This window comes from Lissotriton helveticus, chromosome 10 (assembly GCF_964261635.1).
Source record: "Lissotriton helveticus chromosome 10, aLisHel1.1, whole genome shotgun sequence".
Classification (NCBI taxonomy): Eukaryota; Metazoa; Chordata; class Amphibia; order Caudata; family Salamandridae; genus Lissotriton; species Lissotriton helveticus.
Genome location: NC_136071.1, coordinates 1,160,332,957 through 1,160,358,924, shown reverse-complemented (window position 1 = coordinate 1,160,358,924; position 25,968 = coordinate 1,160,332,957).

Genomic DNA, 25,968 nt, shown 5'->3' with positions numbered 1-25,968 from the left:
TCTCAGGTTCGCTCGGATCCTCAGAAAAATCATCGAAGTTGATGAAATAGCCTGATGCAGTTCTGTCAATTGTTTCAATTGCTTCTGGATTCCTTTTTGTTTTTGGAATTTGCTTTGTTTCATTAGCATAGTCTGTGGTTACATCATTGTAGACTGGTGTTTCTTGATGCATTATTGTGATTTGGGTTTCAAGAGGTTTAAGTTCCATGGCCTTTGTTGCATAGTCCTTGTTGATTCACTGTAGGTTTATCAAATGTGATTAGTCTCTCAGTTTGAACCTCTGTGTTTGTAGCAAATTTTGGTGTTCTGCTATTTCTTGGGAGTCCACTTGGCCTACTACTTATTATCGGCCACATGATTGTGGTTTAACCAGGTCGATGGATACAACTCGGTTCTCCTTTTTACCAGCAAGGGGCGGTAGTACAACTGATCTTGTTCCGTTGATAGCTAAGACAGGTACTGCCTTTCTGTAAGAAGGCCCAAATTCCTTCTTCACCGTTATTTTCTCTCTGACCAGATCCCCGATTTTTGGAATCCAGACAGGCCTTGCTGGGACAGGTGGTTTCTCTTCAGTGGTTGTTGGCTGTTGTTTAAACTTTATGTTGCTCAGGTCTTTTCTTGTTTCATTTAAGTCCTGTAAAATAGCCAAACGATCTTTGATATCAAAGCATTTCTCTTTAACCACTGAAGTTTGACTATCGAGGTCCTGGATTAACATTCTAGTCCCAAACAATAGTTCGTACGGACTGAGACCTCTCAGAGAATTTCTTGGCAGATTATTAAGACTACGTTGGACACTTATTAAATGTTTGACCCACCCAGCTCCCGAACCTAATACCTTTGCCGTTATAGATTGCTCTATGCCTTGGTTTTTTCTTTACGCCATCCCGTTTCCCTCAGGAAGGAAGTGATAAGAGTCCCGCAATGCAATGCCCATGCTGGCCATGCCCCCCCATAAGCTCGAGAGCTAAAAGCAGGGCAATGGTCAGAATGTAGCATGCCAATTGCGTATATGCCATTATAGACTCGCAAATCTTTTTATAACAGTTCAGACGTCAGCCGAGAGCTGGGGTCTACATTTTAAGTGATGATAGTCTCTATATGTTAATTTGACGCATTAATCATACTGGGTTTTATATATTTATTGTTTAATCCTATCTTGAGCGAAACGCCATGGCAAAACACCGTCTCGGTCGCCACTGCGATCTCTGTTGCAGTTTGGACAGTTTTTCGCAAATATGTGATGTTGCAGGCTCATTCCTGGCCACCAGTATGTGGATTGCAATTCTTCCAGAGAATCCTTTAGCTTAAGGTGTCTAAGACCCTCACCCATATGTGCTTCTGCTATTAACAATATTCTCCTGTTCGTGTTTGGAATTACTCTATCCCCCACTTCAGGGATTTGAGCAAAAGAACGGAGTTTGCATCGATTATGTATGTGTAATTAAGTGGATAGGTGATGGGTAGCGCTGAGCAGTCGCCTTTTGATGACGTTTTCACCGCCAGCATTGTTTCCCCGTCAACGTATTTTCCTGAACGCTTTTTTGTAGCTACGGGAGCCGATTTAGTTGCTTCCGCTGTGGCTGTCTCAGCCAATAAATTCCCTGCACCGTGAACGCCATCACGCTGATGACTCAATGAATGTATCACGTGAGTCTTTGGTAGTTCTTTCTGCACAAGAACTACTTGTTCCCAAAGCGATTTTTGCTTTATTGTGGCACCTGTGTCATCTTTGTAACCGTTTTGAACCCAGTTCTGCAAATCTTTATTGTATGATTTGACGCAGTAATATGATTCGCACACTATTAGTGTCGGGAATTCGCGATCGGCATTATCTAGCGCCATTTTAAACGCTATTATTTCAGTTTGTTGTTCTGAATTATTTTCCACTGAATGTGTTTTAGTTACCAGAGGTCTCAATTTATCTCCGCGCCACACGTATTTAACAATTTCGCATGTGGCGTTATAGGCTTGTTTTCCCCAAACCGAGGGTTGTGCATGTCCGTCTGTATATATTACACAGGCGTACTGTCGTATGGGCAGAATGTCGATTGGCAGAGGGTATTCTCTTTCATATTCTAGATTTTTTAATTTTTTAATTTCCGGGTCAAAATAGTATTTCACTCTGTCTGTAGCAAGAGAATTTTCCCATTGTATCCATTTTGGATTTAATGCCACAGTAGGTAAATTACATGGGCTTGTTAATGCCTCAAAAGCTGATTCTGCTGTTCTGACTGTAATCCGTCTGCCGTCAGCTTGGTCTCTTTCTCTTGCTACAGCTGTTTGAACCGCATGAACAATGTTTTCCTTAATGCTGAATGTTTTTTCAGCTTCTGTGTACAAATGTGATTTGTATGCTATTGGTACCGTTTCTCCCTCATTAGAGGTCAGGTATGTGAATCCGCATCTTCCTGGGATGACCCGAATTACAAGGTTGCGTGTGTTATCACGTGTTTGCAATTCTGTTTTAGCTAACATGTCTGTTTGCAATGATCTCAAAATTTCTGTGTGTTTTTGAGTCCAATTGATTGTTTTAAAATCTGGTCTTATTAGGTCATAGAGAGGTTTAACCCTCTCTGCATAATTTATAATGTACGTTCTACCGAAATTCAGGAAACCCAGAATTGATTGTAAGTTTTTCAGCGTTCTTGGTGCTTGGATTACGGCACATTTCTCTAGGAAATTGTCTGCCAGGCTTTTGCCTTCACTTGATAATTCATATCCTAAAAACAGGACAGTCAGATGGGCAATTCTTGACTTCTTGAAGTTGAATTTGTAACCCAAGTATTATGGTGTTCACTCTTTTCAAGTGAGTATCCAAGTCATCATCTGTTAGATAGATGTCATCGACATAAGATAATGCCTCATCATCATACATTTGTAGTAACTCTGTTACTCTCGCTGAGAATAATCCTGGGCTGTTCTTGAACCCCTGTGGCAAACGACAGAAATTTTTCTGCGAGCCATTTATTGAGAAAGCGGTCAAATATCTGCTTTCAGGTGCTATATTTTGACAAAAGAATCCATTAGAGATGTCTAATGTTGTTTTGTATTTTTTGCCCACTATGCTATTCATTAGTGCTGCACTGTGTGAGTTTTGTACTGCAAATGTTTTGCAACATGAGTTAAGGTGTCTGTAGTCCGAAACTAGACGATATGAATCATCTGGTTTGGAGACAGGAAACAAAGGATTGTTCATTTGTGAGGTGCATGTTTCAATCACCCCCTGGTATTCAAGTTGATCTAAGATCTCCCTGACCTGTTTTTTAGCTTCTTGCTTAATTGGGTACTGCCTTTGTGCAGTTGGTTGAGATTTTAACTGGATTTTGTGAGGAGGTGAGTCCTCATCCCATCCTACATGGTTTTTATATAATGCAGGAGCTTGGGCTACTGCCCACTTTCTTGCAAGTGTATATTTTTTATGAATTGGAATGTGATTTGAGAAGGCAGGCATAATCATTTCTTCGCCATGAGGGCACTCCCTGACAAACTCCGGTGGCCAGTCTTTTTCAGCTAAAAGGATGTCATAGCCTTTGGAGAGATTATCCCAAAATAGACCCCTTATTTTCCTAGTCTTATCTCCCTCTATACGTAATGTTATTTCGTATATTTTATGAGGTTTGCTAACTCTGGTGTCTGCAGTTTCCACCTGAATGTATTCATTCGTGTCCACTGTCTCCAGATGATTCATCAGGATCTTGCGAGCTATGCTCACTTCTGCTGCGCTGTCTAGCATTGTCTGAGCCCACTCTCCGTTTTTCAGCTGTGTCCTCAGGATCCTCGGTATGTTTGATCACTTTAATACTGGCTACCTTCTTCTTTGGAAATTGTAACTTTTTACTTTGATGAGCAGGCTCCTTGTGTTTGGACTTGAAGTGCTCTTCCCTTTGTTCTGACCGTCTTCTTCTTTCCGATTTCTGCGAGAAAGTCTGAAAAGATCGAGAGGGACGTGTATCAATATCTTGATATCTATCAGGTTTCTTCAAATTATCCCTATTTCTAAGGTTGTATTTTTTCTCAGAGGGCTCCCTCTGGGGAGACTTGTGTCCTTGGTCCAGAGATCTCTCTCTCTCCGCCGAGGAGACCTTCCTCTGGACTGGAATCTTTTTTCTTTGGGAGTGGATTGTTTATTTCCATCCCAGCTCTTTTTTGGAGCGGTTAGTTTGTTTTAATAAATACCTTTTCAGGATTTTCAGTTAGTTGGGGTTTCACTGGTTTCCCACCCAAACTATCTCTTCCTAGTTCTTCATAGGATTTTTCTATGATTCTGGCAAGTGCAAATGGTTGTTCTGCTATATCTGTTTCTTTCAACTTCTGGTGGATCGCCACAGATGCTGCTTCTCCTTTTATGTTGGATAACAATAAAGCTGAGACCTGCTTGAAGTCTTTCAGTAATTTCATACCCAGAGTTAAAGCAGGTTCTGGACCGTATTCATTTTGAATCTGTTTTAGCACATCAGGTATTACCGCCATGGACGGAACCCCATGTGTTTTTGTGTAAATGGAAGCAAAGACTGGGCCCCAAGTGTCACAGTCCTCCACATGTGGTGGGATCCCTATTGGAAGGCAGATAGTCAGAATTCTGTGTTTCTCAGTAGGGGTAGTATCCGGAAATACTGCCTCTATTTGAGTGATTTTCTGTGCTAACCAGAATGGAATTTGTTCCCGTTTTATGGGTACTTTACCCAGACATGATTGTATGTTCTGTGGTGTGATTTTATTTGTGTTCCCCGGATGAGGGGTCAGCTGTGGAATGTTAATAGTTGGTTGGACTGTTGAAGTCCGCATTACATATTGGACTAATTGTCTATGTATTTTAATCAGTTGTTTTAGCTGTGCTAAAAGTTCGGCTATTGACATTTTTTCAATGTCTGGATGTGGTGTGTAGCTGGCTAGAACCGGCCACGTTGCTCCTGGTCTACCTAGTGGACCGAGCCTGGTGATGTGATTATTATGTTTTAGGGCGCCTTTAAACCAGAGCAGGTGCTCTTGGTATTTTAATGGGATTTCCACCTCCTCGAAAGGAGTGTAGTCATCCGGAGGTTCCTCTATTTTATAATAGTGAAACTCTTTTGTGACAGCGTTTGCTGCTGGAAAGTTTATCCATGAATAGAATACCTCTGTCTGCCGATATTCGTGTGCCTCTATTACGAATATGACTGTACCACCTCTTGGTGTTAGTCCATTTTCTATAAGTTTAAGTGTTATAGTTTTTCTTATGCTGACCGGGATGAGTATTGCATCCGGGTCTTGCTGTAGGAGACTTGTGTCTTCCGCTAGGAGTTGAGCTGCTATTCTAGCTGTCTCCCTCTCTTCTTCAATTTCTGACATTTTTACTGACAGAAAGGTTTTTGTTGCAGATCAGGTTTCCAAGGAAACAAAGATTAGGTGCACAATATTTTGGAACACTGTATCCTTCAACGTTGAATAAACCAAAAACCATACATAGGAGTCTCCTCCTACTAAGTTTGGCGGATTTTTAACCTTTGACCCACTCCAGACGTCTTTGGAGTATTTATGGGAGAAAGGGTCTGTGAGAAAAAGCACGACTGAGTTACTCTAATGCCTTGCGTTAGATTTATCGCCTTACCAAACATTGGGCGCCATGTAGTGTAGTTCCTATATTCCCAATAGGCTCTGCGCATTGGAATAATATCTTCAATAGTATAGACATAGAACCGAGGTTAACTAGGTCTTCTACTGACGATATTAGACTTACGTTTTGTGTGCTAGCTAGCTCAGAGTTCACTAGAAACTTTCTCGAATAGGCGAGGAGTTTAACCTCCCTGGATAGACAAGAAGGGATTTAGTTTCTGACAACCATAGAACATGACAACTTTGCTCTCCCTGATCAAGAGTATATCTCTAGAGTCGTGTGAAAACAAAAGACAGCTATTTTACTCAGTCAATACGTGCATACTTAGTTTCACCAGATTGTAGAGAAAAGAAGAGACGGGCGTTTTCAATAAAAGGTGTTATTTATTGATCAGTCTCTTTTCTCGTACAAGAGAAATGAATCGCTACAATTGTAATACTTATAGTTAAGTAAAGTGCATACAGTAAAAGCAGGATTATAAAATAATACTGTAAAACCATTGATATGGTTTCTTAGCCATATGTTACTTTAAAATGGATAAAAGATATACATACATATATACATTGACTAATCGTACTCAACTGGTGCTTCTAACTACGCCTACCCCGGTGTACCTGACCTAAGCCTAATACATGGGAGGGAGTAAGTAAGTAGCAGTTTAAGTTAAGTTTGTTTTGCCAAGAGTCTGACTCAAGAATTCTCTGTAAGGGGTTAGTCAGTTCAGTACCTGGGATTTAGAAGGCAGGAGGGCTGGTATCTCTTTCTCAGGACTCGGTATCCCAGTTACCCGCGAGGGCAAGCTGGAAGCGCTGGAGGCTGGATTCCTCGGCAAGAGGAAAGGCAGCGTTTTTCCTCAGCGCATCAAAAGGAGAGGGGCAGCGTCCGTGGGCTCTCGCATCAGCTGGGCTCTCCGGCAAGTAGTTGCTGCTCCAAGCTCATCACCACCGTGTCTTTACTTAGGGCAGTGTCGGTATATTTATACCTGAGAGGTGCCGGGTTTGACGTAAGGATGGACATAAGACGTCAATTAAGAACTGGTCGTTCTTACATTCTTTACAGGAGTTCTTGAACGAAATCAAAACAATAGCAGCGGGGATTTCCCAGGTTTGCTGGAGGCTTGGTTTGTTTAGAGAACTCGGTGTGCTTTCTAGGGGGCTGGAGGAATAGTGCTTGTTTAATGTGACAGCATGCGCTATGACTAATTTATGAAACTGGTTTCTGTGCCGTTGTAAGGATATTAGTGATTTATAACCGGACAAGGGTCAGAAATTGGAGTATCGATACAGGTCCCTAGATAAACACACTACAAAAGATGCTGGTGAAACTCAAGCTCTCCAAACAAAACTTAAACACCACAATAATGTAGGTTCCCTGCAACAGTAGGAGGAAAATAGTCATAGATATTTGAAAGGCAGGTGCCATGCTTTGGAAAGAAGAAAAACAAGGGCTCATTTTAGAAAAAAATATGTACAAAAGCAATAACAAAATTAGACAAAAAAATAAACACCACTTCAAATCCATTTCCTCAGAAAGTTAAAATTGTAAATCTTTGGGAGGGTTACAGTTATATTGTACTTGATGGCAATTAATAAATTACAAAGAAAATCTCGCCCTGAATGGGCATTCGGCCCAGAATGTATTAGGCAAATTACATAGATATGGATAATCTGAGAGCTCACTGATCCTGAACACAGGACAATCACAAGCACAGCTTATGGACATCCATTCATTTGTCAAAACCGCTATTAATATATACATACATTAATATATGCATTTTTTCCAATCAGTGAGTGAAATCAAAATTAATGCTATATTTACAATATTTACAAAGTGACAGGGAAAATTTCGGCAGTAATTGATAACAAAAATGATAATGTATCAATGAAGATAAGTGATGAAAGCTTAGTCAGTGAGTAGTTACAACATACTGTAAATGCAGTACCAGAGGACCACTAGCCTAGGTGTATTGCTAGCTCATCTTCAGTGTTAAGACCTAGCAGTGCTCTGGTCTGTAGGTCAATAATACATCTGGATTCCAATCTCCATAATTTTAGTTCTCTGTTCCCACCACGTTCGTGTATTGGGACATGGTCGAGACAATAGAATTTCAGTAGATTTATATTGCTGTCTTGAAAAAGGGCAAAATGCCTGGCTACGGGATAGGTAAGGTCGTTTCTTTCAATGGCCCTTGGATGTTCTAAAATCCTGCGTTTTTTAGGGTGTATAGTGCTGCCTATGTATTGTAGATTACAGGGGCAGACAAGACTATAAACACAGAACGGTGTGTCGCATGTAAGAAACTTGGTTATCTTCTTAGGGCCAAACATACCTGGAACTCGGTATGTCGAGATTTTTATACTGTTCCTACAAGCTTTGCATTTAGAACATGGGAAGAATCCAGTGACATTATTCAATCTGGGATGGTTAGGAATAGAGTCCAAATGACTCTGTACCAATGAGTCTTTCAAAGAGCGAGGACACCTATATGTTGTTTTAGGGTAATCTGGTATGTTTCGCCCAATGATATAGTCCATATTTGAGAATGTGCCAATTGTGGTTAGTACATGTTGTAGTCTTTCTGAGTTTTTTAAAAAGTCGTAATGAATCTGAAGTTATTGATATAATTATCACCTTGTTGCTGCTTATCTGTTAAAAGACAGTGTCTGGGTATTTTATTTACTCTGTCAACATTTTTCTGAAGCAGCTGAATAAACTCATATCTTGAATCTTTCAATGGCATCATGTGCTGCAGGTATGAAGTCACTGTTTCTTGAACAGTTTCTTTTCAACCGCAAGAGTACTCCATATGGGATACTGGTTTTCAGAGGTCTGGGATGACTGCTGCTAGCCTCAAGAATAGATTTTCCTGCTGTTTCTTTCCGGAACAATGGGATGCAGATCAGTCCATCCTTGATAAAAACCTTCAGATCCAGAAATGTGACCTCTGTGCAACTAATCTGACCACTGACATGTAGGATCACTGTAATTACATTGAGAGCTTGTATGTACAATTCTGCCTCTGATTTTGAGCCCTTCCAAAAGATAAAAAGGTTGTCAATGTACCTGTACCAACCAATAATCGAAGATACCCATCGGTTCATGCCTTCGGACCAGGCCATCTGCTTTTCCCACCAGCCCACAAACAAGTTTGTGTAGCTGGGGGCGAAGCAGGTGCCAATTGCTGTTCCTCTGATTTGTCTAAAATACTGTTTTTGAAACAGAAAGATGTTATTTGACAGACAAATACTTAAGAAATCAATTAGCATTGCATTGTGCTCTGTAAATTTCAAAGAGCTCCCTTTCAGGAAGTATTTCATTGCATTGATGCCATGTTCATGTCCTATACACGGTTACATGCTAATTACATCCAGGACTGTCATGTATATGTCTGGTTCCCATGTAATGTTTGAGATAATCCGAATAAAATCGGTTGTGTCACGAATGTAAGAAGGTAATGTTTTTACAAAATCAATCAAGAAGAAATCCAGATATTGAGAGATTGCCTCTGTCAGACTGCCTTTCGATGAAATGATGGGATAACCTGGAGCTTTTATGGAGTTCTTATTGATCTTGGGTAAATGATAGAATGTAGGTGTCATTGGGTGCAGATTCTTTAGAAATTGAAATTCATAGGGACACATCATTTCTTTATTACGCCACTTCTGAATCATTTTATTGTAGTCACAGATGCTGATGTTATATTCATCCTTGGTGATCTTACTGTAACAGGTAGTATCGGACAGTTGTCTTAGTGCCTCATTGCAGTAGAAGTCTTGTGTCATGAGCACAATGTTACCCCCTTTATCTGAGGGCTTGCAGATTATGTTGGGGTCTGTTCATATGTTTTTTCCAGGGCTTGTTTCTGTTCGACAGACAAGTTGGGTTCTGATCCTTTGAATTTGACAGATTTTGTTGTCCTCATTTGTATTAGATCATTCTTCACTGCTTCTTCAAACACGTTGGTTTTCGCTGTTTTTTGTGCTATTCCAAAACTTTTAACATTGGCTGTTTGATCATCTTCCTTGTCACTGGGATGGTTAGTTGATTGGCTTGACAGCGTTTGAAGCATATGCAATTCCTCGCCAGATAAGACATCTGTCAATTCCCCGGATCCTACCAGCATTGGTGTGCTTTCAACTGGGTTCCGCGCATTTCTCATTTTGAAAAATTTTAAGAGTTTCAATTTTCGAGTGAAGAAGTATAAGTTAATTCTGGTTTGTGTGAATTCGAAGTTCTGAGTAGGGCAGAAGGTTAGTCCTTTCTTTAGTATGCTTTCCTCAGTTTTATATATGTATATACAGACAACAATCTTGGTCTTGTTCGAAGAAACAGGCACCGACACACTGGAGCGGAATCACAGTACTTTTACTAAACAGAAGGCTCTGAGACGTGTTTCGGTGGACGGACCACCTTGTTTTATATATACATTTAAACTTATTTTCCTTTGGAAAACTACCTCATCTAGTTTCTGCTTTCCGCTGAATACTATTGCGCCTTCACATAAAAACTGTTTAGAGTATGAATTGTGAGCCACAGCTATATCTATTGGGCTAAAAAAAGAGGTATTGACAGGGACTTAGGTTTGCCAAATATGCAGATTACATATTTTGGCCAGAGAGGGTTAAAATTCCATCAGTTGTGGCTTTGGTTAAATCTATTGTGGATTCCCAAACCCCTCAACTCATGATTGTGCACTGTGGTGACAACAACCTAGGCACATTGACTGAGGTAGGGCTGGAAATCTTAATGAAAGATACCTTTGCAGAACTGATGTAGATTTTCCCTCACACTGTATTGGTGTACTCTAATACAGACAGAAATGGAAGTGGTCAAATCAGTTTTGTCCACAGATTGACAAAGCCAGGAAATATCTTATTAAAACTTTTTCTGCATTCCTTAGAGACCATCGAATGGGCTGCATCTATAATAACAATGTGTGTTTTGACATGCATGGAATTTATAGAAATGATGGAGTGCGCTTTACAGACGAAGGCCACGGCGTGTTTCTAAGTAACCTGAAACTTTGCATCCGGTCTTATATGTAGCAGCCATATACACACAATCAACACAACAGCTCTTATCAGAGCCACCCTAGTACCTGGAATATTGTGAAGTGTTTTTTAAAAGTTTTTTTTCCTGATGACAGCTGAAATCATGATCCCCATGGGTACCTCACAAAACTAAAAAGCAAAAGCACATTCAAAAGGTATAACTATATAATTAATTCTAACCAAAACAGTAGATACCTCACTATATAAATAACTATAAATACATTTATCAGAATCTCAATATCTCTATAAGAATGTGCATTAAGGATTCACAAATATTCGCGATGTCCCCGTAATGGTACACGGGGGTCACGCTAGCTGTCGCAATGTTGCGCGAAAATCGTTTGACTTGTGTCACTAACATCTCCATTTCTCAAAAATGGTGTCAGAGTATCTCCTCCCTGACCACTTATGTGAGCTTTCACGCAGATTTTCAGCCCCGGGTACCGTTTCCAATAGATAAAATGGCGGCTGCAACTTTCTATTCAGGTTGCGGCTAGCCATTCAGAGCATTCCCGTTGGTGCGTGCATTTGCAAAATATCCACTGTCAGAAAAATCACTACAATTTTGAACATAAATTACTGAACAGATTTACACCAAATAAGCAAGTGGCACTTCCTTGAACCAACATCTACCTCCTTGCCAAATTTGATGTAAGTCTGTTCAGTGGCTCGGGCTGTAGAGGTGGCTGAAGTTTCCTATGAATATTAACATTACAAACGCAACCTTATTTCGTGCCCCAAATTCTCGGTTTCCACAGCACAGATCACCCCTAATCTTTCCCAATCAGTAGGACCCATGTGACACTTTTTTGGGAAAAATTCATGCAGATCGGTCAAACGAAGCCAAAGTTATAGCCAAGCCAAAAAATGCTTTTCTTATGGAAACAAGGTTTTAACTATAACTACGCACTGACTATCGCATGTAGGTAGTAAAGATATATATAACCCCCTAATTGAAATAAAATCAGCAGACAAGGGGGGAAACATAGTCATCCAGAACAAAACAGACTATGTAAATGAAGCCAATCGGCAACTCAATGATGTAGCGAATTATAAACTTTTGCAGACTAATCCAACCGCCACAATGATGCGAACACTACACAAACAAATCTGTGAATGGTATGAAAAGGGTTTACTAACAAAAGAAGAAAAAGACTTTCTGACAGTTCTGCACCCAATAACACCAACAATATATTTTCTACCGAAAATTCACAAGACTCTACACAATCCACCAGCCCGACCAATTATCTCTAGTTGTGGCTCCCTATGTGAGAATGTTGCATCCTATGTAGACTATTTCCTGGCACCCCTTGTTCCATCGCTCAGCTCATTTATAAAGGATACTGGAGACTTCCTTAGAAATATAATGAACACTGAGTGGCACCCGGAATACTGGTTGGCAACAATAGACGTTGTGTCTCTTTACACGTCGATACAACACTATATAGGACTGAAAGCAATTAAATATTTTTTGCAACAACGTCCAATTTCAGAAATCAGACATACAAACATGTTGATCGACATGATAACCTTTTGCCTAACCCATAACATCTTCTTATTTAACAAAAACATGTACGCCTAAACATGTGGTTGTGCGATGGGTGTATCTTTTTCCCCAAGCTATGCCAATCTCACCATGGGTTGGTGGGAGAAAAACATAGCTTGGGGAGAGGAAAATGAGCGATATACCACGGATGTGGTACTATGGCTCAGATTTATTGACAACCTCTTTCTCCTGTGGAAAGGTCCCAAGCAAAAAATAATTGAATACATTGACATTTTGAACATGAACAATGTAGGACTCCAGTTCACCTATAACATTCAGAAAAAATCAATAGACTTTTTAGACACCAAAGTATATATAAAAAATAACAAACTGGAGACAACTGTCTTTAGAAAAAAGACTTCTACAAATAGTGTACTATATGGGACAAGCTTTCATCCCACGTCTTTAAAACGAAGCATCCCATTTGGAGAGTTCCTCCGCATGCGACGGAACTGTTCTGAGGATGAAGAGATGGAAACCAAATTCAAAGAAACCAGAGAACGATTCACTGCTCGTGGATACATACACTCAGACATTGCCCATGGGGAACAAAGAGCGAGAACCAGAACGAGAACTGAAACTCTAGTACCCAAAAACAAAGAACCAAATTCGGATGATGGAAAACCACAAATGATCCTCACATACTCAAAAGAAAGTTTCAAAATAAGACAAATTTTGACCAAATATTGGAGTGTACTGAAGAAAGACAATGAAATTGGACCAATTATTGGAGAAAGACCGTTGATAGTCTTCCGTAAAGTTCCATCAATACAAGACACGGTGGTTAACAGTCACTTCCAAATAACTAAGCCTCTAACTTGGCTAGAAAAGCGACAGCATGGATTTGCAAAATGTCAAACATGTAAGGCGTGCAAGATTGGTCAGAACTTAAAAAGCCTAAAAGATCCAAAAGGGCGAAAATTTGAAATCAAAGAGAAAATAACATGTGAGTCACAATTTGTCGTGTATCAACTCCAATGTTTTTGTGGCAAGAAATACATTGGTTCAACAACTTGCCCACTCAAAAAGAGAATACTCGAACACATCGGATCAATTACCAACAATGACTACAGCTATGCAATTGCCAAACACCTTAAAACACATCCTGGCAAAACCTGGAAGGATGTAACATATGCAAGCCTAGCTGTCATAAAAGAGAATGAACGAGGCGGTGACCGAGTGACTAAATTACGACGTCTCGAATCCAAACTAATAATTAGATTCAAAACCAGAACCCCGATGGGACTGAATGGGGATGATGAGATGTATGTGCACTTATAAAGTGAATGAACATCTGACATGAAAGCACAAAATGAACTACAATGTTGATGAATTTGCTTGTTCAACTGTCCTTGAAAATCAACAAGATGTGGCATACTCAAATGTCAAAATGAAGTACTAGATAAGCATGCAATGAAAGTAAAACAGTTTAAATTCTTCTTATAAAAAAGTTTTTCTTTATCAGGGTGTGGAAGGCCTGCGAGAAAAGCATATGCAGAATTGGGAAAAGAATAAGGCACTCAGCCACAAATTACTCAATTACCCTCTGGTCATGAATGTGTAGGCATAAATAACAATATTAATGACATACTTAATGTCAATATTATATGCCTCAGTTTTATGGTAAATTATCAGAAACTTACCCAGTAAATCGAATCTGCAAAATGCGCAACTCGTAAGCCACCAACGCATTGATAAAGCTGGATAAAATAGCACGAAACTGTTTTTGCATACTGATCCCACAATGCATCCTAATTTGACGAGTGTGATTACCAGTATAAATATGCAACACAAACGATGGACTAACGTTTGTTGACCATGATCAGGGACTTGTAACAGTCCGAAATGCCTGAGAGCAAAGAGACCTGAGACCAAACTGAAGTGGTGTGCGGCGTCTTCTTGAAAAGAAGAAAACTTGCTTTAATGATTTTTAGCGAGGCTGTCCCGATCCTCGCCGCCAGCTCCAGCTAATTGGACGCTCCCCCCGCTTGGGACATTTACTCGTTATATATATATATATATATATATATTTATATATATTCCGTTTCACCAAACGCTCCAAAAGTAGCGAAAATGCACTCTGATCCAGCGATAATCACCACTCCATCAAACCATTCGGTAGTAGTTAATTATTGTTCAATTTATTTCCAGCATGACAAACAGTGCATGGAACCAACCCAATGCGTTTCAGCGATTGCTTGCCTTGGTCACGGGATCCTGCTTCTCCCCCAGCTACACCTGCTTGATGGTGGGCTGATGGGAGGAGCAGATCTAAAGCCAATACATCTAAAAAAATATGCTGGACAGGTTAAATATTGGTTCTGTTACATCGATGATGTTTTTGTGGTATGGAAGGGCAGTAAAGAAAGTGCCAATTTATTTGTACAAGACATTAATGATAACTCAGCTAATCTAAAGTTCACCTCATACATCAGTGAACATGAAGTGGGTTTTCTCGATGTTAATGTCTACATACATGAAGGAAATATTCACACCACCCTTCATAGAAAAGCAACCGCGGGAAACTCAACGCTACATGCCTCAAGTGCACACCCACATTATCTGGTACAAAGCATTCCCTATGGAGAGCTTTTAAGAATAAAAAGAATATGCAGCACTAGAGAAGATCAAGAAAGTTGCACTAGGGATGCACTTCAAAGATTTCGAGAGAGAGGGATATAAAACATCTACCCTCAATCAAGCAGTAGCAAAAGTCAACAATAGCTCTAGAGATTCCCTGTTAGAACCTTTCAAAACCAAAGCTGAAGAAACACATGAAACCAGTACACCTAGACTCATCCTTACCTTTACCCAACAAGAGCGTCAAATCAGGGCAATTATAAAACAAAATTGGCCAATTGTCTTAACGGATGCAGTCTTGGCACCAGATCTATCCGACTGCCCCACCATTACCTTTAGAAAAGGCATCTCTATAAGAACGTAAATAGTGAAAAAACGCCACAAAACCATTATTAAAAATATGACCGGGTTACAAACAAGACAAGGTTTCTATAAATGCTCCTCATGCCGAGCTTGCAGATTTGGTATAACCACCACAAAGTACAGGACACCTTTTAGCCCCAATGAGTACAGGATCAAAGGCAGTTACAACTGCAAATCCGAATATGCCGTATATGTTCTAACATGCACCTGTGGCCTGAGATATGTGGGCAGCACAAAACTACAGGTACATGTCAGAATTTTACAACACTTACGTGCTATTGTTAACAATGATACAGCACACCCGGTAGCCAGGCACTTTAAGGCAGTGCATGGCAATGATCTCAAATGCCTAAGCTACTTTGTAATCGCAGCAATCCCCATGTCCCAAAGAGGGGGCAACCGGGAATGATCATCGAGACAACTGCAATCTAAGATGATCCTAGAACTAGATAGCAAACACCCAAGGGGCCTTAACATCACTGAAGACCTCCACAACTTTTTGTAATGCTTATAAACCATATCTACATGCACTAAACTACAATTTTATCTTTCCCCAGCTGAAATATACCTTTCCCATTCTTTTAAAGATGAAACATTAACACCCATTGGTGATGGACAAATGTTTTGCACTTTTGCACATATATATATAGCACTTAATATACAGCGCTTTGCACTTCATAGCCTCATATACCTAGGTAAATTGGGTGCTATCTAATTGTTAACACTCAACTAAAATGTTGCACATGTTTATTGGTCCCCAAACATGATCATATCATGCTTGGCACTGAGCTTCATGAATCTATTCTGATATATTAAGATGTCAAAAAAACGGCCAATGGGGGACTTTTTGCTTTTTTGCACATGCAAATATCAGTAAATAGTTCTAATAAATGCAATTCTATTTATTGTTTTAAGCATGACATAATTAATAGATTTTATCTATCTATATCATGTCATAGATTGTTCTATATATATTATGAAAGTAGAGCGATAGATCCAGTCTCTATCCAAAAGCTGTTTCAAAATATTATCGTGTTCATTGTAAATTTATTGAACCAGTTGTACATTAACATATTTGTATTATCAATGTATATAAGTACACACAATAGTACTGTACTGTTAAACAAAGACAGAGCATAGCGCTTTAGGAGTGTGTCTTCCATGCCTATTTACATCATGTGACATGGGAGGACCATGGAGATTGCACTTTCACGAGCACTGTGGGTATTAAAATAATAAGCGGACTGCGTTTCCGCATGTGGGCAAGGTTACTTTTTTAACCGAAATGCGTCATAGCTGTTGGAATAAATCCCTGAAGTTCCACAAAACCCTGGTGTCCGTAACTCTGTTTCTGTTCGTGACCAGCTGGAAGTGATAGGAGTGGAATCAATTGCTATATATATATATATATATATATATATATTCACTGAAAAAACCATAGGTTTCACACCAGTTATAGTTAGGAATTAGCATTTAAAAAACCTATTAAATTCACTGAAAAAAACATAGATTTCACACCAGTTATAGTTAGCTGGAAATGTTACTCGCATAAAACCATTGAAATTCCCACGTTATAGTTAGTTGGACTCACTATAACTTGCGCGTGCAATGCACTGCTGATGACGTCACATATTACATCACTCATCATGACATGGTCAGTGACATCACTCATGACATCACTGATGACACCATCCTTGTGACAGAGTGACAGACCTCCTTTCACTGTAATGTAACCCTTGATACACATATTCAAAAATAGAAATTAAAATTTTCAAAAAACTGGTTTTATGCGAGTAAAATTTCCAGCTAACAATAACTGGTGTGAAACCTATGGTTTTTTTTCAGTGAATTTAATAGGTTTTTAAATGCTAATTCCTAACTATAACTAGTGTGAAACCTATGGTTTTTTCAGTGAATTTCATGCTAATTCCTAACTATAACTGGTGCGAAACCTATGTTTTTTTCAGTGAATTTCATAGGTTTTGTAAATGCTAATTCCTAACTATATATAGGGCCTCAAACCTATATTTTTTTCAGTGAATTTCAAAAGTTTTTTAATAGCAAATCTCTATAGGTATGAAATATAATATTTTGTATAATGAATTTTATATTGTATATTTATGTAATACTATTTGTTTTATATATATTTTTCCCTTTTTTATTTTTTATTTTTTTGCCTTGGTGCGCTCCCGGTGCGCGTACCGGTGAGTGCACCGGTAAGCGCAGTGTTACGGCGCGCCCCGGTGCGCGTACTGATGAGCGTCCCGTTAGCGCTATTGCCGCGAACGAAAACATCATCGTGACGTATCGCGTAGTCGCGTGATGCGTCTTATGATGCACGGCGTAAGCGCACCCGGAAGCGCCCGAGCGCATACGATCACGCAACGTAAGTGCCCCCGGGCGCGCCCCGGGGCACGTAGCGTAAGTGCGTCGGGTCATGTGACCTGAAAATAACACTTTTCATTGGTTCAGAACACTTTTGGTTTCCAAATGATGAAACCCGGGTCATGTGACCTGAAAATAACACTTTTCATTGGTTCAGAACAGTTTTGTTTTCCAAATGATGAAAGCCCCAAACCTTTTTTCCTCATTCTCACTTTGTTCTTTGAGTGAGGAAGACCTGTTTCCATTGATTGAGAAATGGCTACAGTAGCAGCAGCAGCAGGAGCATCTGCACCACCACCACCACCACCACCACCAAAAGGACCACCACAACACCACATTGGTGGTGAAGAAGAGGAGGAGGAGGAGGAGAGGAGGACTTTCCTGCCTGAAGACAATCCCCCTTATAAACAGAGAGAGCACATTGTGTGGGAGTTTTTTAAATTCCTAAGAGACCAAAAGAAAGTCAATGTGGCAAAATTGACTTGTCTGATCTGTGGCACTGAACTTTCCAGGGGGAACCCTACAAAAAAGTATTCTTTTGGTAATTACACCATGATTCGTCACATGCAACGCAGGCATCCCAACAACTATTCTGCGGCAGAGGTGAGAGAACTGTCCAGAAACCTTCCCCAATCTTCTTCCAGAACCTCAACAAGCAAACAACCCACTCCATCGGGTCCAGAGGCAAGGGAGATGGTCCCAAACATCCAAACTCGGTTTGGAGATTTTAAATTTGTTTGTATCTATTGCGGGACTACAATTACGTATGGCGAGAAAAGTATAAACCTAATCAACCGTGCAGGAGAGAACCACGTCTGCCGAAAGAAGCCTTAATTTTTTCCAGATTTTTTTTGCTGCAGTTGAGCCGTTTACAATTCCCTGTTTTTTGTTTGTCCCCATAAAAAATAAAACATAAAAGCCAAAAAAAGTAAAAAATGTTCAAAAAAACAATAAAAAAAATATAAAACAACAAAAAAATAAAAAAACAGTTCTTTTTAGAACTACCTCCAATTTATAAAAAAATGCTACTTTTTTGAAAACTCTGTCATTCTTTTTTCTCCATGGTACGCTCCCCGGTACGCTCCCCGGTGCGCGTACCGGGCGCTCCCCCCGCGTAAATCGAAAAAAATAAATAATGTTTTGCCCCGCGGGACCCTTTTATGGCCCCCACATCAAACCTAGGGGGTCAGGGGGGGTCTACCCTGCCCCCTTCTGGTCATTTCCCCCTTTGTTTTTGCCACCTCTTGTGTCTCGATCTTACCGAGACACAAGATGACGGCCGCTCCGGACTGTTTGGAGTGTTGATAGACACCCGAGAGCCAATCAGCTTTCCGATCGCGAACTCGTGTAGCGCGCTGGTACGCGCCCCGGTGCGCGTACCGGGGCGCGCTTATAGATATATATATTTTTTTGAACCTAAATTACTCAAAATCCACTGGAGCACATATCCTGAGACATAGCAAAGGCACATCGGGCTACCAGTCCCTACAATTTTTCCAAGTTTGGTGGAAATCCATTTAGCCGTTCGGGCTAAAAGTGAGTCCAACCGCCCTATGGAAATTAACATGGGGAAAACACGTTTTGGGACCCCCATTTATCTCGCCCCCGCTGGATGAATCCCCCCCAAACTTTCAGGGAAGGAGCAGAGCGGAGCGAGCCATCTTCTTTGAGAAATTCGCGAAGATTCGTCCACCGGCGCCAAAGTCATTCCCAACAGAATGTTGCGGATTTCCTATGGAAACTAGGTCCTAACTATAACTACCTACTGGCGACCCCCAGTAGGTAATATATATATATATATATATATATATATATATATATATATATATATATATATATATATATTTTATAATAAAAGGTTGTTACCTTCCTGAACACGGAGTGCGTCTTCCAATCTGGGCAGCTTTTAAAAGAATGGACACACGGCGGTCTCAGGCCGTGGAAGCTACGCACCGCCCCTTCAAAGACATGGGTCTGCATAGGGGAAAAGTTTCCCTTGTGATCGGCGTGGACAGGACAATAAATTAAGCAAACTGAGTCCTATTCAGAGGCTCAATATGGAGCTGCAGCATTGGTCCCTTAATCAGACACGGGCAACTAACCGACTGGAGGGAGGAAAAGTGCTGAATTGAACTGCAGGCTTCAGCATGCAGCGTGAAAGTGAATAAATTAACTGGCACACCGGAGGCCAATCTTTATTGAAATAGCATGCAGGGAGCAGTGCAGATGCACAGAATGAAAGCTGCTCGTGCTGGCCTCTAAGGAAAGGGAAAGATTCCCTGAAACGCGTCAGGCCGAGGGACAATTACGGAATGGGAAGCAGTTTGTTTTTTAATTAAAAGGTTGTTACCTTCCTGAACACGGAGTGCGGCTTCAAATCTGGGCAGCTTTTGAAAGAATGGACACATGGCGGTCTCAGGCCGTGGAAGCTATGCACCGCCCCTTCAAAGACCTGGGTCTGCATAGGGGAAAAGTTTCCCTTGTGATCGGCGTAGACAGGACAAATAATTAAGCAAACTGAGTCCTATTCAGAGGCTCAATATGGAGCTGCAGCATTGGTCTCTTAATCAGACACGAGCAACTAACCCACTGTAGGGCGGAAAAGTGCTGAATTGAACTGCAGGCTCCAGCGTGAAAGGAAAGGGAAAGAATCCCTGAAACGCGTCAGGCCGAGGGACAATTACGGAATGGGAAGTAGTTTGTTTTTTAAATAAAGGGTTGTTACATTCCTGAACACGGAATGCGGCTTCAAATGCGGGCATCTTTTGAAAGAATATATATATATATATATATATATATATATATATATATATGTATATATATATATGTATATACACATATATATATATATATATATATATATATCCAAAACAAACAGGAAGCCCAAGTGAAGCAGATCCACACGAAGTTAAATAGGCACGTTTTCTTTATTTGCATCCATTTCACAGCTCGATCCCCAAAATGCTCCGAGCACAACCTTCTATCATAAGAGCCTGACGCGTTTCAGGAATTGTCCTTTCATCAGAGGCAAGGTTTGAAAGTTCTGAGAAACAGTCTCTGGTCGTACACCTCTTCAAATACAAATCACCTGCCAAGTGGGCGTGGCCTATCTTGCACTGCATTCTGTGCCTTGTAGTGTACTAACCCTCTTCCCACAGTGGGGCTGCTTCTCTGACTTCTCAATAACCACTATTGTTCCCCCAGTGGGGTGAAGGGCAGCGCTGGGAGCCTTCGGAGAGCGCTTTGTAGCTGCAAAATCGTGCCAAAGCAGCGCCCCCTGCAAGGCGCCAGTCTTTGCTTTGTTCCGTGGCAAACTCCTGGAGTGAAGCCTGCCTTGGACCCTGGTCACAGGTGGGGTCCGCCTCTCGACCGAGCAGCAGCCGAAAAATATCCAAAACAAACAGGAAGCCCAAGTGAAGCAGATCCACACGAAGTTAAATAGGCACGTTTTCTTTATTTGCATCCATTTCACAGCTCGAAGCTTTGAAGAGGTGTACGACCAGAGACTGTTTCTTAGAACTTTCGAACCTTGCCTCTGATGAAAGGACAATTCCTGGAACGCGTCAGGCTCTTATGATAGAAGGTTGTGCTCGGAGCATTTTGGGGATCGAGCTGTGAAATGGATGCAAATAAAGAAAATGTGCCTATTTAACTTCGTGTGGATCTGCTTCACTTGGGCTTCCTGTTTGTTTTGGATATATATATATATATATGTATATATATATTCACTGAAAAAACCATAGGTTATAGACCATATATAGTTAGGAATTAGCATTTAAAAAACCTTATTTTACTCACACAAAACCATTGAAATTCCATATATAGTTAGTAGTACTAACTATATATCGCGCACCCGCAATCCACTGCTCATCATGTCACATATTACATCATTCATGACATGGTCAGTGACATCACTGATGACATCACTGATGACATCTCAAATGACATCACTGATGACATCACTGATGACATCTCAAATGACATCACTGATGACATCACTGATGTCCCCCCCCTCGTCCTCATCGCCTGGTCCGGCCATAACAAATGTCAAGCGAGACGCCGTGGGGTGCACTGGGAGGGAGAGACGGTGCGAACTGGCCTCTCCCGCCTCCCCAGGTGGAGGCTTCCCAGCTGCACCCTCAGCGCTCCAGGCGCCCGGAAAAGGGTTCTTCCACTGTGGCGATGCTGCAACGTCTCGCCCGGCAGGGTGGAGCCCGTCCGCTCATTTGACCCCGCGATCGCCAGTAGCTACTGAACTCTCAAAATGGCGGTCGACCTGGCAAGAGCGGGCCCAGCATAAAGAAATGGCCCGGTCACTGGTTGACTCCACCACCGTAGTCCTCCACGACCTTGAAGATTCTAGAGGAGCCGCGGGAGTCCCCGACCCCCGCAGACACCCCCGATGGGGAATGACTGCCATGATCGCCCGTGGAGTGACGAAACTGTAGCCGCGGGACGTCGGCGCTCCCATGCTGGCGCCAGCCTCAGTTTGAATGACTAGAATCCTGCAGACCTCAGTTCCGGTGAAAGCACAGTGTGACCCGGTAGGAAAAATTGTTGCACCCCCTCCCCTTTTTGACTGATGGTTCAAACCACCGATCCTTTCCTTTGCCCTTTTAACGGAACTTTGGACTGCCTCCCCCCCCCCGCGGTGCCCCACGCCGTTATTTGGTGTGCGGCAACTTACTGGACATCACCTTGGTGCCATCCAGATTTCAGCGCGTTCTGCTGCCTTGGAACTATTCGCACAACAGACCGCTACTGACGACCCACCCCCAGGCAACATCTTCTGAATTTTCATAATTTGAAAGAACTAGTAACATGTCCTCATCAGGAATTTCCTCTTCAATCATCTCATCAGGAATCTCCTCATGAAAAGTCTGCAATGATGATTCTTGTAACTCTATGGTCTCCAAACATTCGATAAATTCGCCATCAAGAGATTGATCAAAAAATCATTCAAGTTATCTCCTCCTTGTGAGAATATTTCATTATTGGTGCTGTCAATTTCAATAAATGTAGTGAATAATTCAAAAGAAATTACCACGGTCTCTTCATTGTTTAAATGTTTTTACTGTTTTTGTTTTGTTGTATATATTTATAAGTTATTAAAGTTTTATATTCCTACTACTTTGTTGGAGTGCTAAATATTTTTAATGTGACACATAATTGTAAAAACTTTGATGTACAAAGAGTCATCCCTGGAATCTTCCGCTTCAGGCTCGGTCCCCTCCCCAATCACAATACAGGGTGGTTTTCAGATAGTAGGAACGCGTGTGGTGTGACGGATCTCATCGGGCGTGGGCCTTGATCTACTATAACTCCTTTGAAGAGGGGTGATTCTTTACAGCTGGGGCCATAAACTACATCTGCAGGGCTAGCTGATAGCCTGGGACCGGCCTGGACAATCGGACACAGAGGAAGAGGAGTGTCAGAGGGTGCGGTAGTGAATAGGGCGAAAGGGAGGTGTCGGGCGGGCACAGGGTGTGATTCTCAGGGAAGAGCAGCGCAGATGGGGGGAGGTTTATTGCCCATGCATAAGACAGAGAGCGGGGGTGACCAGTGCCTGGGGAAGATGCTTGCGAGGGTGGGGAGCCATGCTACGGATCGACAGCGTGCAGAGAGTGGGTCTGGTCAAGGCATCTAAAATGGCTGCCGTGCACGACAAAAGTGTGGCATTTGAAAAAAGGCAAGATGGCGCAGACAATGTTTTTCAACACTTCCTCATTTCCTTCGAATCGAACGTTAACAGACGTTGGGGCATATTACCAAAGTTAAACGATATTTATCCCTAACGATGCTTAGCAACGAATTTTTTACCGCTAAGCATCGTCAGAAATTATCGCAGATAAACCTTGCTATTATCAAGGTTTATCGCAAATGCGATAAAAAACGGCCGCAATGCATTAATATCGCTGAAAAGTCAGCGATATTCATGCATTACCGAGCTAATGCTCTTAGCCATGTTATCCACCTCCCATTGGATGACATGGCTAAGAACTGCTCAGGACAGGTGTTACTTTTTGGAGATATTCGCGCTTAGCGCGAATATCTCCAAAAGTTGGTAATAGGAGATAGCGATGTTAGCGACTGTTTCCAGTCGCTAACATCTTGGCATGCCCACTTTGCATGTCATTAGTGATAAATATCACTGACATGCAAAGTGGAGCCCAAGATGGTCGCTATCTCCTACTAGCGGTCGCTAACTGGTGTTAGCGACAGCTACGTAATACGGAGATAATTTTATCTCCGCTTTCTTGGCTTTTAAAGCCAAAAAAGCGGAGATAAACCCCCTTGATAATATGCCCCGTTATCTCTCCCACACTACCGGTCCCCCTGGGCTTAAACGCCGAGATGGTAGGGACTGCATCCCGTGGAGATAGGCCGAGACGTCACTCAGCAGAAAAACAAGTCTATAAACATACAATAAGTTAAAAGTCAATCATTCTTCTTTCCTTTTAGTACGCTCCCCAGTCCACTTCCCGTTACGCTAACCGGGCGCACCCCACCCAAAAAACAATTTTTTTTGCCCCTCCAAAAAGAACCAATTTTTGCACTCTATACTATAAGTCATTTTTTATACTACAATCACTTCGCTACAACCTCATAAATTAAAAATAAAAATGAATAATGTCTCAAACAATTTTTGATTTCTAAATATAAATGTATTCTTCTGAATTTTCATAATTTGAAAGAACTAGTAACATGTCCTCATCAGGAATTTCCTCTTCAATCATCTCATCAGAAATCTCCTCATGAAAAGTCTGCAATGATGATTCTTGTAACTCTATGGTCTCCAAACATTCGATAAATTCGCCGTCAAGAGATTGATCAAAAAAATCATTCAAGTCATCTCCTCCTTGTGAGAATATTGCATTATTGGTGCTGTCAATTTCAATAAATGTAGTGGATAATTCAAAAGAAATTGCCACGGTCTCTTCATTGTGATCCATTTTATTTTGAAATTTCTTGCTGTAAATTGCAGAAAAAAATAATCACTTTCATTTATCGTTTTTAGTAATACATAATATAAAACTAACTTTATCAAGTATTTAGTATAACAGAAGGACTGAAAATGAATAACAGAAAACATTTTTCAAATTATCTTAAAGTGTACAACATAGTTCCCCATACAAATTAACAACTCACCTTTTTGAAAGTAGGAGAAGTGTTAGTACTGTGTAAATCAAACACCAGAAATTGAGCACCAAAAATTCCTCACAAATGTACCTCAGACAGTAGTATCACAAAATGGCTGTGGTTTCCTCTCATTTTAGATATATACATAACCAATTAACTTTCATCACACACAAATACAAAACCAAAGTAACATTTTAATTGGTTCTAAATTTCAACACTTTCAAATGTGTTTTCCCCATGCAATTTTCCATAGGACATTAAGATACGTCTACAGCCTGAATGGCTGAACGGAATTACACCAAACTTGGCAAAATGGTACATCAAACCTAAGAGGTCAGTGAGGATCTACTATGCCCCCTTATGGTCATTTGCCCCTTCGCTTTGGCCTCCTCTTGTCTCTCGATCCTACCGAGAGACAAGATGGCGGCCGCTACGGACTGTTTGGAATGTTTACAGACGCCGGAGAACCAATCAGCTTCGCAAAGCTACGTAACGCGAAAAGTACGCGAAGCGGAGCGCTGTTACAGATATATATCTTTTTTTGAACGTTAATTTCTCAAAATCCACTGAAGCACATATATTGAGACCTAGCAAAGGCACATCGGGCTACCAGTCCCTACAATTTTGCCAGGTTTCGTGCAAATCCATTCAGCCGTTCGATTATTATTATTTTTTTTTTGCCCCGCGGGGCCCTTTTAAAACCTCCACATCAAACCTAGGGGGTCAGGGAGGATCTACTATGCCCCCTTATGGTCATTTGCCCCTTCGCTTTGGCCTCCTCTTGTCTCTCGATCCTACCGAGAGACAAGATGGCGGCCGCTACGGACTGTTTGGAATGTTTACAGACGCCGGAGAACCAATCAGCTTCGCTTCACAAAGCTCCGTAACGCGAAAAGTACGCGAACTGGAGCGCTGCCTGGTCCGCTGTTACAGATATATATCTTTTTTTGAACGTTAATTTCTCAAAATCCACTGGAGCACATATATTGAGACCTAGCAAAGGCACATCGGGCTACCAGTCCCTACAATTTTGCCAAGTTTCGTGCAAATCCATTCAGCCGTTCGGGCTAAAAGTGAGGCCAACCGCCCTCTGGAAAACTCAATGTTAAAAACACGTTTTGGGACCCCCCTTTTTTCTCGGCCCCCCCTTGACAAAACCCCCCAAATTTTCAGGGGCTGCTCAGAAACAAAATGTTCAATTTTCCTGAAAATGTCAGCCAATTCCGTCCACAAACGCCAAAGTTATTAGACATAGAATTTTCAAAAATCCCAATACAAAACCAAAGTAACATTTTAATTGGTTCTAA